This window comes from Anthonomus grandis, chromosome 10, assembly GCF_022605725.1.
Source record: "Anthonomus grandis grandis chromosome 10, icAntGran1.3, whole genome shotgun sequence".
Taxonomy (NCBI): Eukaryota; Metazoa; Arthropoda; class Insecta; order Coleoptera; family Curculionidae; genus Anthonomus; species Anthonomus grandis.
Genome location: NC_065555.1, coordinates 7,833,366 through 7,848,582, shown reverse-complemented (window position 1 = coordinate 7,848,582; position 15,217 = coordinate 7,833,366). Strand labels below are relative to the sequence as shown.

General features: G+C 29.4%; 1 protein-coding gene across 1 annotated transcript in view; it reads left to right on the top strand.

The window, feature by feature from the left end:
* Positions 1-7,940: 7,940 nt before the first annotated feature.
* Positions 7,941-15,217, top strand: part of LOC126741324 (glutaredoxin domain-containing cysteine-rich protein CG12206-like) — a 44,685-nt gene continuing 37,408 nt past the window's right edge. The window contains exon 1 of the mRNA XM_050447719.1: positions 7,941-8,219. The gene's annotated coding sequence lies outside the window, so the exon portion shown is untranslated. The remainder of the gene's footprint in view (positions 8,220-15,217) is intronic.

Below are 15,217 nucleotides of genomic sequence, written 5' to 3'. Positions count from 1 at the left end.
GTCAATTCTAGTATTAAAATCGTCGATAATGAGATTCTGCCATGCACTGTAATGCTTGGACTTATAATGATATTACTTTATTCTGAAGCCAGAAGCATCTCATATTCTCTACCAAGCCTAATTTCTCTTAGTCTCTATATTCTTATACTAAGCAAAATTATTTGCCTTTATTCTATATTTCAATGGTTTTCCTCAATGGAGCACACTCTAACACTTAATTTTATTCTCTGTCTTTTTTGTACTTGTTTTAGTTCTTTTTCAGCTATTGCTTCATGATTCTCTTTGTTTCTTTTTAAAATCTCCTTAAAGTTGTAAATTTCTTTTTTCCCTTCCTTTTTTTAGTATATATATTTTTTTTTGTTTTTATTATTTTCTGTATCATTCTTCGTATTTTTTGTCTTCTAAACTCTTGATTCCTAAACAGCTATTTCAATAGCATATCAATCTTTATTTTAGCCTGACTTCATATTAAAGGTAATCACTAACGCTAAGTAAGGTCAGGAACATATTTTTTTACTATTCATTTCTGATACTTTTACCTCACTCTTATTACCCATTAAAGAAAAATTATAAACGCTTTTTAAACTAAAATGGTTTATAATGAAATAGCCTAAACAATTTAAACTGGTATCTGAAACTATTAAATAAGACGTAAGTAGAATCTACTGTACAGATATCTTTATTTAATCATCCAGAATCTTCGTTAACGTCACCTTCATTAAATACTGTATTCAAAAACTAAAACGGTGAATAATAAAATAGATTGTGAAATATTTAAATCCTTAAGTTCTTCCTGAAGAATAACATCACCAGTAAATAAACATAAAATGTTATTGTTTTAACGGAAGATAATTAATTTTGTTTCCTAAAGCACTTGTCGAGTAAAGCAAATTAAAACCAAAGTGGATGGATTTATGCAATAAGCAAATTATGATTGGGTAACGACTGTGCAAAATTTTATCTTATTAGTACTTTCACTTCTTATATTGGCTTTTTGTGTTTAACAGTTGCACGCTTGATTATTTACCGAAATTTAATTTATATGGTTTTTTTGTACTTAAATAAACCGGGTTAGATAACGAACTTACTCAGGCCTGAAAATTAAACTTTTACTATAATATCGATCAATCCTCCTTTTTATAATTGGTTTAGGTAGATGTCATAATGACCCTTTATCTAAGACTAATAAAATAAACTTTGCACTTTTTAACAATATTTACTAAAGTTTAAATTAATTTATTTTTGCGTGATCATTATTTACATATACTCTTTCATTACCTTTAAAAGCACGAGAGATTTTGCGAAAAAATAATTAAATTTACCATTAAGTTTATATATTTTTATATACCTAAAACAGTCATGTTTACTACAACAAATATTTTTATAAATTATACCACTAATTACATAATAAACATAAAGTATAAATATATGAAAGCGGATTTACAGCTTTTTAATTGATAGACGCTGTTGTAATACTAATTAAAATAAAATAAATAATTTTTATATGCATCGTAAATTATCAATTCATTACTAAATCATTAAAATTAAAAAATATTTTTGGTAAATGGTTTTGTATTCGATTTCCTACTTATATAATTATCCTAATAAACCAATTGTAACAAAAACATTATAATTGAAGTTTTTACCTATTTATAGTATAAGAGGTGATTTTACGCACTGAAAACAATTTATTTTTTTCGTTAAAATATAATATAAAATTTATTATTATATTATTATAAATTTAGACTACACTTATATAATTATTATTATTACTACTACTTATATTTACAAATGCACCCAGAAACTATTTATATCGCACAAATGAAAGAATTAATAAACATATCACAAATGCCATAAAAAAAGGTTTGGAGATATCTCATTTTTCATTTAGGAACCAACAAAAGTATACCAGAAAGAAGAGCAGAGGAGCCTATTAGCAATTAAGTAGTCCATATAAAAAATATACAAAGATATTTCTTCTGAGGTACAATGGGTATGGATGAAGTAGCCCAGTAGTTGACAATATTGAAATTTACTAACGGGGTAGGTTTTTGCTAAACAGATTCAACAAGATATATAATACTAATAAAGTAGAATCTATATGATGCAGCCATACTTCAATTTTTATCTGACAAAGCAGAAAAATAGCAGTTTAAAAAAAGATTTTAGAGAAAAATTTTAAGAGTTTTTAATTATAAACTCATACCTCTTTAAAGCTGCTCCAATAGTATGAAGGTTAATTCATATTTTCCAATAATCGCATTTAAAAGTTTCAGAAACAATTAAACTTTTAAATGTTTCTGAATTATCTAATTAAAGTTTTCAGTAGGGTGTTTACACAAAAACTAATGCTCCTTATAGTACAAACACTAAGAAGAATAGGTTACACCATAAAATCGTTAAATAACAAAAATAAATCTAGTTTGAACAATTGATTTTTTAGTTATTGATTATTTTACTTTGACAAAATTAAGTTCTATTTGCGAAGAGAAATTTCTACGACAAAGCAAATTTCAAATGAACTAATTTCCAACATATTGGTAAACTTCACTGGAAGTTGACTGGCATTCTGCTGCAATTTGACTTTTAAGATTAGCAATATCAGAGGGTTCCCTTTAATAAATGATGGATTATAGATGTCTTCAAAGAAAGAAGTCTAAGAGTGTTAAGTCCGGTAGTCTTGCAGGCCATTGAAGTAGTCCTCTTCTGCTACTCTATTTATTAGGGAATCTGTTGTTAAACCACTGTTATACGGAAAGAAAATAATGACTTGGAGAACCCTCCTGCTGAAATGTTATCAAACGCTTCTGTAAAACTGAATTACCCTCTGGACCAATTCAAGCAATTAATAGATCAATAGTCTCTTTAAGCATATTAAGGTACATAATATCCTTGTCAAATTTCCCTTAGTAAATAAAGGACCAGTAATTGCATTTCCAAAAATAATTAACCTAAATATTAACTTTTTGAGGATATTGTGTATGTCCTCGAAAAATATGCAGGTTTTCGTCACTTCAATATCGACAATTTTGTTTGTTTACATTTCCGTTTAGAAAAAATTAACATTTATTGCTGAAATTGATAACGACTCATGAAATCACAAAACTTTATTCTTTTATGAAAATCATCGTCATAAAGTTCTTGAAATATCGACACTGAACAGTCCCACAAGCAAAAGTGAATTACACATTTTCATTCTACATATTTAAAATTTAGTGGAATATCGTGGCACTTAGGGTTCAACAGGCTTATTGTGCACCTAGTTTTTAGTTTTAGCATCTAGCCTAATGAATTAACAAGAGCGATAATGTACGAGATTTTCTAATATCTTAAAGTGACTCCAAGGAGTCCAAGGGTTTGGTTAGAATAAACCAAAAAATCCGGCTACTTTCTGACGAAAGAGCAGGACAAAGTATGTGCTCTATAATCTCGACTTTGTGGTTGGAGTTGACTTCAATTTAAACAAATGGCTACTTAATTGACATTGATCAGTAAGACCATATTCATATAATATGTAAGTGTAATATAAATGAGAGTGATTAGAGATCACCATAGCCAGATCCACGAAAAGGCTCCAGTCATAGTAATCTTTGAGAAATCTTGCTGCACTAGTTTTGATGCGACGCGTAGCCTAGATAGCGCAAAAACTGCCTGCATGGAACATTTATGTAATTATACCTCGTTATATACCATATTTTTGCTTGACGAATACTATGCCTTTAAAGTGTACATCATAGCTTGAATCTAATTTAGTATTCGAACTAGATATTATTATTGCGTGCCATTCAGTTAGTATTATTGCCCTGCATATTTTAAGCGCTAATTGGTCTCTGCAGAACTTAAGTTCATCAAGATCCGTCTTTAATACAGAGGTTAAAGTTAAATAAAAAAATTAGATACATGGACAGGATCATGAAAAATATATCTTGAAAGAAAAGACAGTAAAAGTTGGAGATTCTAGTTATGTAAGGTGTTACAATTATAAATGATAAATACTACAAAAAAGCTATAGGTTATGATGTAGCTGAGTCATTTATAGATAATAATTTATCCACAATATTCAAAGTTGCCTTAAGACTAAGTAAATTAATTTGGGTTACTGTTTTAAGCCACAGAGTTCTATATTTACAATATTTTAGATCCACAAGATAATGATTGTATTAGTATATATCATATTTGCTAAAATGAAGTAGAATAACCTGTCAGATAACTTCGGCAGGTAAGCGATGCCTAACACTTTCTTGTCTATCGTTAGCACGTACCGAAAATTAAAATTGAAACCTTGATCTCGTATCTCTGTCAACTACTTATATATTTTTTTATTACTTAAGCACTTTTGACTTATAAAATGGGTCTAACGTTTAATGATTTTTAGATTAATAGGAATAAAACATGTTTTTTTTTTAGATAAAAAGCATATTATTTGAAAGCAACAAAAAATTTTAATCAAGCGAGGAAATGATGTAAAAGTATAATAAGAGTGGATAATTAATTCTACTAAACGAAGCAGAAAAAAATATGGCCAAAGATCCTATACATTAATCTTTGTTTCTACTTATTGGTTTTATTAGGACAAAGACACAGTAATACTTATAGAGAAAGGAAATGTAAAAAACAACCTTACACACTGTGTAATTCTATATTTGGTTTGTTTTGATGTTCTCCTAAAGATTGGCAGAAGAGTGAACCGTGTATTTATTATCAAGGAATATCTTTTGTATAATTTTTTCAATTTATATACTGTAGATCAATGATTTTAATAATACTTGTTTTAAGATATAGAGTCAGCTTGTCAAACCAGTTTCTGTATTACCAAAATATTTGTATAGTTGGCTTAAGTATAAAAATTTGTCGCCATATAATTAATGTTATTGACAACAATTACAAAGGTTTGGCTTAGTAATGACAATGCAGCTAGTCTGCGTTAATTTCTTGTAAAATATATTCGTCTTTTTTAGAATCCTGTCACATATCATAGCAAAATTAAAACACCTCTAAAAATCTACATTCTCAGATTTCAGCAGTTTTTACCTCTTTTATATGTCACCGTGGACTTTGCTATCCTAAACATACCAAAAGAATTAATTTTTGTATCTTGCTAAAGAATTTGATTTTGACTGTTACTCTAGTGTATTGTGGTATTTCTTATTATAGACATTTTATTTCAAAGGGTAATCTCTAAAGCATAATTTTAGTTAAGATATACTCAAAATTTGCCCATAAGTCTTGTGTGCTAAGATAAATAGATTAACTTGCAGTAACAAGTCTAATTCACAAGCTAAAAGGTGTATTATAGCGTTTCACGTATCGCTCTCTAACTACAGTCCCAAACTAAACATTGACATGCGTAAATTTGCATAAAATTTTCCCTTACCAGTAAGCTCAAGTGGGGTTTATGGAATCGCCAAAGCGATTCGCCAAGCGAAGATATTTTGGCACCCAACAAAAGGATTTTCCGACCAGTACTCCATGTAGGGTGACAATTACCATATTTTTCTTAATGCTCTTTTAATAGTTATTTTAGCCGTTAGCAACATTTGACAAATGATCTATTTTTTTATTTTAAGAAATTTCTAATTTGCCTACTGTAAAAAAATAATCAATAAATTTGAATGTGCTGGTTTGGTTAGTGATATAAAACACACATTACGGCATTTCAGTATGATACAAAGGCCAGAGACATAAATTCGACACAAGAATTGGAGATTCAACAGACCCTCTTTAACGTATTCTTACTAAAGATTTACAGCTGCATGCCTACAAAATCTAACTTCATTAATTGGGTCCTTAAGCAATCTGCTGATTTTGCAAATAAAATCATTTTTAGTGATGTTGAGCATTTTCAAATCGATGACTTCCATTAATAGGCGAAACTGTCGCATTTGGAGAGCTTAGATTTGCTGCTTAGAAAACCTACGAATGATTCATCAAAAAGCATTGCATCCACAACGTGTCTGGAGGAATAATTGGGCAGTTTTTCTTTAAAAACCAAAAAGATAATGCAGTAACGATGAATGGCGAACGTTATCGTGTTATTATCACATAGTTTCTTGTACCTCATTTAGAAGCTATTGTTTCAGCAGGATGATACTATATGTAACACCGCTCATGAAACATTGACGATTTTGCACGATTTTGCTCCTGGTCGTGTCATTTTCCGATTTAGTGACCGAAATTAACCTCCATGCTGTTACGATTTAATGCCTTTATAGTATTAAGAAAAGAATGAATCTTAGTTTAATGGGAATTTCATCTTTTATAATCCCAGTGTCTAGGATATACTGTATTAATATGTAGGAGATAAGGATGTATTTATCTAAATTTTTTCTATTCTTCAAATCCTTGCCTGATGGAGCAATACTTTGGATAAATCTTAACTATGCCTGCTTGGGAAATCTTTAAAAATTCATGTTAAAGTTACATGATATTCTTTTAAAATTTCTTTGACAAAAAATAAACTTTTTAACTTTCTATTTTATGTAATAACATTTTAAAATCGAAGACATCTAAAGTCGATTAGAACCAAAGTAAATTATATAATATCACGAGTAACTTTTAAAAAATTATTCTCACCGACCTAATGCTAATTCCACACAAGATTGCATATATTATTTTGAATTGTTGTGCTACCTTAAGAATGGTAAATGTATTATTAATCTTAGGTTTATTAAAAGCAATATCTTTATAATCTGCATATTCAAATGACAATTATTTAACCATAAATCAACTAAATTTAAACAATGACCTTCAAAATATTTTTTATTTGACCTTATTTTTTTCAATTTAGATTATTGCGATAGAGATTCAAGAGCTGGGGGTGTCAAGGGCCAATTTTATCGTAAAACTACCATTTTATTATTGCTGCATATTAAAACATATATTTTGGGTAATTTAAGTCATAATATTCTAATTTATTTGTATCCTTATTAGTGCAAGTTTAAGAATTATTAAGATAAAAACTATCCGAGACATACAAAACATATCAGCTTAAATAAGGTATATTAATAATTTACAGATTTTTAAAAATCTATTGCAGTATACCCTGTTTTTTTAGCAACAACTGGTGAGAAATTACGATAAATGCAAGTCGGCTTATATAGAAATAGCTCTGCTAAATGCAGTTTTGAAGTATCACTGCAAATACTAAAGTAAAGTATAATTTTACGTGATTTGACATCGAGTTGATTTTTATACTATTAAAAAGTATTTTAACACTTGCTCCCTTATACAATAAATTTTTTTAGTAATATTTGTATCTTCTTGGTATTATGAGTACTAGGCGGCAGTTACCAATATATTTCTTTTTTCTTTAGATTATATAGGAATCTCAAAACTATCCTATATCCGCATTTTTATATTTTTGCACACAAGCACACTAAGTGGCATAAAATGAGAAATTTTACAGGATTCCATAAATAGGTAAAATGACACAATTTCTGTTTAGCTTCTTTAAATCGCAATAACCAGGAAACGAAAGAAATAAGGAAAAACAAATGCGTAAGAGATTACAAACAAGAGTGAGTATCTTTTGATTAACTTCTTTCTATCTTATTCTTATGGAAAATACTTTTCTTTTGCAATTTTTATTTACTACTTGAAATTCTCTATACTCAAATAGTGATTTTGTAAATTCCAAATTCTACTTATATGACTTCATTCACAAACAATTAATGCAATGCCGACCAGTTCTTATTAGCCTCTTTTGGCAACCCTATACTTTGTATTTCTTTAGTAAAATGATGAGAAATCTCACATGCACCTTACACAAACTGATGATAATAAGACCAGTGATGAAGAAGAGAGAGAGAGAGAGTGCGAAACCGTTGTTCAATGTCACCGTGAAAGCTGACCGTCGGATACCACTAGCAGCAAGTGGAACACCATGCCATCGAAGAACGACGATTTCTTGAATACCATACCCGTAGGAAGAAAGAATTTATATTTTTCTTAGTACTCGAGCGGCAACCGTCGGTTTAATACCGTTAATCTATAGACGCGTTTTTTTTTTGGAAAAGTTACTTTTTTTTGTGACTTATGCTCTGAGATTTCGGTCACTAAATTAATGAATGCGTACAATTAATTCATAAAGATTGTGCCGCAACGCAGCTGTTCCTGGTAACGGAAAACGAGCCGATGGTGTTGATGTTTTTAACATAAAAGTGAATGCACAATTTTAAGTGGATGATATACTTAGAGTTATTGATGAATTCGTATTTAAAGTAAGTATACCGTTGGTTTTTGAGTAGAAAATTTGCATTTGTATTGATTAGCTATTTTGATTGGTAATTAAGAGGTTTTGTTATAGATAAAGCGACTTCTAGAAAATAGTTGAGTGTAAAACAATGTGACGAAAGTTCTACTTTGTTTAAGCTAACGTGTTTATTTAGAATTGTATTTTTTTCTTAATTAGCGATTGATTTAGCGTAATTTCCATGGCATACTTCGCAGGTAGTAATTATAGCTATTTTTCTACTTTCCATATGACTAGGTTCGTATCGTGTAATTTTAATGTGATTTAACTAGATACCTACATTAAAAAAAGTATTTAAAAAAAATGATTAAGAAAAAAATCAAGGAATAAATTCATTGAAAAATTTATTAGATCTTACGTGATATTAAGTTTAAATATGCTTAACTTAAAGCATTTTGACTTTTAGCTAAATAAAAGACGTTAGTTACCTAATCGATTTTTTATATGTAATATTACTTGGCATAATAATAATTAATTAAAAAGGGATTATATTGTATACTTGCATCTGCATCTACAGAAATAACAGACTTCAATAGACAGGTTAAGCAGACAAACAATAAATAGTAGCAAAATATCGTCTTCCTTTCGTATTGAAAATATTTAATTCCAAACTAAAATTGTATGTATTAAGCTACTAAAACCAATGTTCATTGATTTGATTTAAATTTATATTAGAAAATAAAAATAAAATATATTTATTGTATCTAATTAAAAACAAGGATGTGAAAAATCGTGAATAAAAATTAAATTAAATATAAATAATTTTCTAAAAATGGTTTATGCGGCACAAATTTTACTGCAAAAAATGCATATATTTTGTATGATTAACTATTAATCTCGAAATTTTAAATAAAAGTAAGAGGGAAAATAAATACACATATCCAAATGGTCTAGGGGACAAAGGTAAATATTAAAAAAAATCATTAAATAAAAATTTAATTTAAAAATATAAGAATTTATCTTAAAACATGGTGGAATTAATATTGTACGACAATTTAAAGTAGTAAAATATCGAATATTTGAAATAACGTAGTTAATGGAAAAAAGTACCTTATTAGCCTTGTGTACCGTATAGCCCCTGTTATAACCTGTTGTTTATAACAGCGCACTTGCTTGGCATGCTCCTATTTAAATTGACAATTATATTTTATTCAATTTGTAGCTATTGCTCTTGCATACAGGGTTAGCAACTAATTCCTGGTCTGGAATATTAATTCTTGATTTAAAAGACCCCTTATCAAGATAACCCAAATGTGCTCGATAGGATTTAAGTTAGGGGATTGCGTATACTATAACAATACCTGAATATTGTGCTGCTCCAGAAGCTGTCTAGAGGTTTTTGTATTATGCGATCGTGCAATGGGTTTTGAAATTTGATCCCGATATTCGTTTGCTGTTAAAAATCATTCTTTGATAGGATCCAGATTAGTCCGAAAACCTATTAAAACTCCAGCCGAAACCGTCAATATTTCGCCTTGGTATCTGCCAATTTCTTGAATGCTTTGCCGGATATTCACCACCCTCTCAGCCTTCTTGAATCAGGATATAAAATTCATCGGTATAAATAATGCATGTCTATTTATGCTTTTGTCAATTTTGATGTTCTTGGCCCATCCTAATTTGCTTGAGCAATTTCCAGGACATAGTGCTAAAGGTCTAACGGGGCGTCTGGCGTACAAATTGCTTTATGTGAACTATTCCTTATTATTTATGCAGTGACACTTACGCCATGAATATTTTAAAGGCGTTAAGGCGAGTAGATCCATATGATACAATCTTCCTATAGCGATCTTAATAATAAACATAATTTATCTTGGAAACATATTTTTTTTCTTAAAGTAAAAGGGCCTTTTTCAATGTCCTCCAGACCATTTTGATGTGTGTAGATACCAAAAATACCAAAGGTATTCGTAAGAATTGAGTGTTGTGCAATTAATAATTTTACAGATCGTGTTTTTGATAAGATTGTCCGCTTGACCTTTAAACTAGTTTTGAACCTAACCTACCTTGTATCTAATTATTATTATTTTGTTTTTAACGGTTGTTAATTCTCTATTATTAAATTTAAGTTTAGAAATCAAAAGTCATCTTAAATAAAAACGTCTAAGTAGTAACCTTCATCGATGATTGCATTTTTTTTTAATAGTCTAGATATACAAAATTTACCAGCACCAATTTGCGAATATTTTAAATAACCTTATTTAGAATGCACATTTTGCATAAAATTCATTTATAACTACTGTATTATATAGACTTCTTTATTCTTATAGTTATTTTGATTGAAACTTGGTATACATATACTTCTGAGATGTAACCCGTTTTTACGTATCCACATACCAAGCCGCCATCTATACGCTTTAAAACATTAATTGTGGTAAATATCTGTAGCGTCAAAATTAAACGAGTCAAATTAAATATCTGTAGCGTTAAAATTAAACAGTTAAATTTGAATTATAATTAATTGAAATAAAATTAAATTGCTAGTCTATAGATTGTTAATAGAATATGCTATTCTAGGATAGCATTAGGTTTTCGTAATTTCGTAATTCTTGTAACATCCATTAACAGATCAGGGGCACAGCATTGATAAGCCTTTGTTGTAATACACTACACTCTACTATTGCAAAAGTGCATTGTAAGCCTACTGTTGCCCTAAGTTCTATTGTTTTCACTATACTTTCCCTCTTACCAGGTACCTATTAAGCCTACAAATTGAGTACAACATTTTTATGTATCTTTTAAATTTCTTTTGAACGATTTTTTACCCACATACCTTTCACTACGTGAAACAATATGATGTGAAATTTTTTAGGTTTGTAATAGCAAACATCTGTTTATTCTTAGCGCAAATATATATTTTTAAACCTGTTGTGAAAATGCAATAAAAAAACCACTAAATCGCATTTTTAGAGATTGTTGATTGAAGTACGTGTTGTTGTAAGGCCTTATTATTTTTAAATGTAATAAAATAGAAAAAGAATTACGCCTTTAGGAATAGAATGAGTATGTATTTTCGATAATTTTTGATTACAACACAATTTGTGAAAAGTTTGTTTTTCTATTTTTTAATTATTATAAATAATGACGTATGAAACTTATTAATATTACATACATTGCTGTTTAATAGGTGGAAAAACTAGAGTACGAATTTGTGTTTTTATCGACAGATTGTTTGGAGTTTTTAAACAACTTCCACGTCACCTTGCACCCGGTCAATACGTGGTTGTTTTTTGTCTTTTTCTCTAAAACTTCTTCACACCCTTAGCCAGCGGTTAGCTAATCCTATTTATGCCGAATAATTAAATAACGAATATTTAATACCACAATTTAAAAACATGAAATTGCCATATACATGTATATATTATGAGCGAAGCATTAAGTAAAAAAAATTATAAAAAGAGTTCCTATAAAACGAAGAGGGAACAAAAACGAACATATTATCTTACGCTTAGCTGCGACAAGGAAAACAATAAATAAATAAATTTTTTTAAATTTTTATAATTATTAAATTAAATGTTAAAAATTATGTTCGTTTTTGAAAGCCTACTTTAAAATTCTTCACCTAAATTGAGAAAGGATTCTCTAGATATAGCACGACATTCCTGGCCTATTCTAAGCTGCAGTTGCTCTAGTGACTTAGGTTGCACTTTAAATACCACAGATTTTAGATGACCTCATAAAAAAAAAGTCAAGAGGTGTTCGGTCCGGAGATCTAGGTGGCTAAGAAAGGTAAAGTAACATTTTAGGTTAGTGTTGAAATAAATCGTTTTCTCACACGCACAAATGAAATGTGGTAAAAACTATTAAAGTAGACTTTTTAGCCCTCTTCTTAGCTTGATTTGCCATCTCACTCCCACAAATTTAAACGATCGTTAAAAATTTTATATGTCTCGTCTGTAGAGAGCATCACTACGTAGGAAAAACTACTTTGCCAGATAATCCAGGACGTAAGTGAGAATTGAAATACGGGAGAAACTCAAAATTTGATTTTTTACGCTCTTTTTAGTATAATTCTTCATCCCAGTCCCACAAATCCTGGAGAAACACTACCAAGTAGTATTCCTTGTCTCTAGGGAGCTAGAATAAGTAAGAAATTTTTTTTCAGGCAAATTAGGCTGTGAGTGAGAGGTGAAATGCGGTAGAAACATAAAAACTGGACTTTTTAGAAACGAACGAATTCTACGGGATTATTATAAAATGGTATTTCATGTCTATAGGGAGAACTACTAAGTAAGAAAAATAATTTTTCCAGGTAATTTAGAACGTCACGTCAGTAAGTTAAATGCGGCAAAAACTCAAAAAGTTGACTTTTAACCACTTTCTTAGTCTAATCTACATCTCATTACTGTTTCACAGGGGTATCTGACTCTATGGTAGTTTTGCTAACAACATCTATAATAGTGAATTTTACCTCATCTTTAGTTTCGTAACGACCTAGAATTTACCACATTTTTAAAGAAACCCGAGGTAAAAAAATCAAACATTGTAATATCAGGAGATCGCGCGGGCCAAGCTATTGGTCCCAGAATGCCTATCCACTTTGTTATTTAATAATTCTATGAGAATACGTTCGTTGTATATCGGAACACTGTATTGTTGCAAATGCAACCTTTGCAAGTAGCTGCTGGGGGTTCCCTTAGTGCTCTCACTACGTTAGTTTGTAATAGGTTTAAATATCTCTCGGAAATTAATTTTTTAACTAACCAAACGTTAAATGCAAACCTAACTTGGTACGTAAATTGATAAACTAGCCTCGGATTTTCACCAGAGTCCCTAACAGGGCCGAAGTGCGAGCATTCGGTATATAAAAATAAGGAATATTTAATTATTAACCTTAAAACTGTACATTCCTACATCAAAAGATAAATAATATTCATTTATAAATGTTAAATGCTATTTTATATGTTCCTACGTTCCATCCATTAAATGCACATTATTTATTATTATTTGCAGAGATTTATATGAAACCATTACACAATTATTGCTTCGTATTCTTCTAATGCGTATAAATCATTATTAATGAGTTTACAAGTCGACCATAGTGATGTGTTACCGTTAAATTAAGCTCAATAATTTTTAAAGCGGTATAAAAATTAGTGTTATTATTTAAACAGTAAATATTCTACATATACGTGCAGACTACCTATTATAATAAAAATGTACTTACAAACATATGTAGCGCTTGTCAGCTGTTAATTTTTATTTGAAAATATTTGTAATATATATGGAATTTATAAAATTCATGAGAATGTATAATTAATGTAGGTTTTGCATATAATAATAGTTTAATTACGTATGTATATCTTGTTGTTATGTGTATTTCATTATACGAGTGCTGCCCTTTTTTGTTACGTGATAAATGACAGAAAGATTTCTTAAGTTTACTGACTACGTATATCATGTCAATGTGCTGTTTGATTTTTTTAATTAAAACCTAATTTTAAGAGAGACAGAATATAATTAAATACGTCGAAGAATGCATATTTACGTCGCATACCTAATTTCATGATTTTAGCTTCAAAATCTAAAGAAGTTATAAAGTGTTCCCTTTATCCTTGGCCATCCAGTATAGCTAATTTGAGTAAGGCTTAATATACGTCATTAATATTATAGGATAAATATTAATATATAACGTATATAACAAATATTAAATTTAGTATACAAGGAATTATTTTAATCTTATATAATGAGTTTTTGCTTGCTTAGGTTACATATATGTACATTAAAGAGAGATTGCTGCTTTATCGTTTGGTTAAAAAATAAATTTAGAATAAATTAAAACACTTGAACTCAAAATGTGCTTCGTTATTCGTGTGATCATAATAAAGTGTGTTTTGAAATTCCTTAGAAACATTCACCATTATTTGTCCAATATCTACATTCGCGAGTAATTAATATTAAATAATAGTAATTAATATTAAATCATTAATAACTTTATAATAAATATATTTATTTTAATTTATTTAAATTTTAATTAATATCTTTATAGGTATAATTTTATAAACTTTGCTTTTTAAATAGTCCCAAAGGAAAAAATCTAGTGGTGTTAAGTCTGGCGACCGTGCGGGCCATTCAATTGCATCACGCCTGCCAATCCACATTTCTAGAAACTATTCATTAAGCTACTCTCGAACTGTCAAAGCATAGTGCGAGAGAGCACCATCTTGTTGAAAATACAATTTATTTTCATTTAGTATCCCAACACCAATTTCATCCACACAAAAATATTTGTACTTAATGAACTGTATATTACCATACATTTTTACTGGTAAATTGCTTCAATTTGCATCAGTTTTTTTGGCGAAACAAAATACAATGTTTGCTTAATTTAAAATAATGTATAACACTATGAAGCAACACTATAAGCAGTATGTAACACTACCAAAGTTTAAGTTGATAAAATGTATTTTATTAACACGCATTTTTTCTTACTTTAGATAGGAGAGTGTATGCCTTTTAAAATAATGTATCACACCTAGGATGCCATTTGAAATACAAGTGAGGTTAGCTAGACCTAAGGAGGTGATATAAAGGGTTATCCATTTTATGCTTGGGAAAATAAAGTTAAATAAAACACACAAGATATTCAGATGGAGACGAAATTTTTATTTTGTTTTAAAGATTAAATCATTTTATTATATGTAAAACACAATATGATTTAAATGTTCACCGCGGGACCTCTGACAAACTTCAATACTTTTAAGAAAATTTTCAATCACTTTTCGGCATATTTCAGGTGATATCTCGGCTAGAACTTCAAAAATGTTGGCCTTAAGTTGTTGAAAAGTTTGAGGGTTATTGGCGTAGGCACGATCTTTCGCAAAGCCCCACAAAAAAATCCAAAGGTGTGAAATCGCAGGATCTTGGGGGCCAATCCAGATCTTCTTCGATTTCTCTCCGAAAATAATTGGTCAACATGCTTTCATACCGCTCAGAGTTTACTGTTAAGGATCTCCCACGATTGTT